Source organism: Octodon degus, unplaced genomic scaffold, assembly GCF_000260255.1.
Source record: "Octodon degus isolate 3935 unplaced genomic scaffold, OctDeg1.0 scaffold00134, whole genome shotgun sequence".
Taxonomy (NCBI): domain Eukaryota; kingdom Metazoa; phylum Chordata; class Mammalia; order Rodentia; family Octodontidae; genus Octodon; species Octodon degus.
The window spans coordinates 7,210,403-7,212,850 of record NW_004524710.1 but is presented as its reverse complement, the minus strand read 5'-3'; positions in this window follow the sequence as shown (position 1 = coordinate 7,212,850).

The window sequence follows — 2,448 nt, the reverse complement described above, 5'->3', positions numbered from 1 at the left end:
CTTCTGTTTAACTGGCAATGCCAGAAATTATTGACCTGAGTCCCCCACAGCTCAACATAACAGTATGACTTTACTTCCTATATTTCGTCTTCATACTTTTCTACTGGATGGTTAAGACCAAGGTAAAGCAGGACCTATGCAACTCTCCCTGACCCCAAAAATAAAACCTTGCCAAATTAATTTTCACTTTTAAAAGGAAATCTCAAGTGCAGGACAGAGGCCCTTTTTCATACAAAAAGGAGCAGTCAACACAGTGCTTGACCAGCTACGCAGTGGGCACATTCCCAGGGCCTGCATTAGCATGCATCTGCTTCTCTTTACATCTCCTGAAGGTAAGTGCACAGTGCTGCCCACCTAACAGTGGTCCTAAAAGGGTCTATTATTACACAGCCTTTACAGACTAGAGAGTTAAAACCCTGATATATTAAGTAACTTGCTCAGGCATCATTCTTTAACTTGCTGACATCATTCTTTAACTCTGATGCTGACAGTCAGCATAAGACTGAATCTTTCCATCATTTGCTCATTCATTGCACACTTCCTGCATGCCTGTCATGTGTCTAGCAATTTACCAGGTACAAAATATGCATGAAAAATAGAATTTCTGTTCTCTAGCATCTCAGAGTTCAGGCTAGCAAGGAAAATACTAAAACTGAGTTTTCTTGAGTGTGCTAAGCAACATGACATGGGTTTGCAGAGAGTGCCACAGCATGGAAGCACTGAAGAGGGAACTCAACTATCCGTGGTGAATGGTGGGAGAGCTCGGGGTTGGAAGATTCTTCTAGAGAGGAAATGATGCCTGAGCTCTTCCCTAAAATGCAGCTAAATGATCGGCAGGCTAATTAAGGAAGACAGGCATTCTAGATAATGCAGAGGGCAGTGGAGCAGAAATGCATATTTAGGGACCTGTAGAAAATGATAAATAGAACATTTTTGTGCCATTATTTCTGTGTGAGGTGCCATCCTCAATGTCTTACATGCATTCACGGAATCCTCATCTAAAACCGCCGTGCAGTAGGAACTATTCTTCTTTTTATAAGAATTGAGAAAAATAGAAGTTAAATGGCACGTCTTGGTATCACCCAAAGATGTTAAGCTGCCAGGCTGGGTGTTGAGCACAGGCCATTTGGATATCAGCTCTGCCCTGCACTCCTCCCCAGTGGCTCTGTGTGGCCAGAATGTTGAGCTGGGGAGAAGGCAGGGGAGAATGGCAGGGATGATGCGGCAAAAGTGACTCTATTGTGCAGACTCCACTGAATGTCTGAAAAAATTCAGCAGGTGTGTGCTATGCTTAGATGTGCATTTTTAAAGCTCCAGACTGAGGAAAGTATGAAACATGGATAAGGAGGCCAGATTGGTGACAGGAAAATGAGACAGGCAGCCAGGGCACTGTTCCTGGTGAAGGATGACAGGTTTGGATCTCATATGGTGGCAGAAGCGATGGAGAGAAGGTGGATGCCAAAGATATCCGTGGCCACTGATTAGAGAAGGGTGAGGTAAGGGCAAAGGTAGGAGGAGGGAAGGGAAGGATTCTAAGATTATCCTTGGGCTTTTCTTTCAGTTGAATTGGTAAAGGGCAACATTCTTCAACAAAATAGGGAACCTAGAATAATTGGGAGAGAATGAAGAATTTAATTTTATATATGCTCAGTTTGAAATGTCTAAGGAACATCCATAAGGAGATGTAGCCTAGTCAGGGTGAATCTGAATCTACACAGTTATCATGTGGGAATTGGAGGACTGGAGAAATAACATTAGCTTGTAGAAGAGGGAGAGAGAAAACAAGAATAGGAGCCAGAGATGGAAAGGTGAATGATGGATACAATGTAGCCCTCACAGTATTTAGAAGGCTAGAAGATTCCAGAAGAAGACTAAAGAAATTAAAAGAGAAACACAACATAAAAAACACCCAGGATAAGAGTTTCAATAAAGAGCCTGCCATCGGTCATGGGCAGCAATGCGAGAGTAATGGTGGATTCCGGTGGCTTACAGACTGCTGGCTGAAGACTCTGTCTACACTCTCATGAAGTCTCTGTGGTTTCCATAACATGGCTACAAGAAATGTTGCTAATCAAATCACATGGGTAATGCTTGAAAGAATTAACAACTGGGACCTCCTCTTATTGAGAAGTTTTTGCATGTCAAAAGAAATTACCAAAAAGTGAAAGGACAACCCACAAATTTGGAAAAAAATCTTGACTAATAAACACTCAGCTGTCTAGAATTTATAAGGAACTGAAAAAAAAAACCCATTAGGGCCCCCAAATTTAAAGACCCAATCCAGAAATGGGCATCTGAGATGAATACACACTTCTCAGAGGGTGAAATTAAAGAAGCAAATAAACATGTGAAAAAATGCTCCACATCACTAGCCATCCATGAAATGCAAATTAAAAGAACACTGAGATACCATCTCACCCCAGAAAGAGTGGCTGTCATAAAGAAATC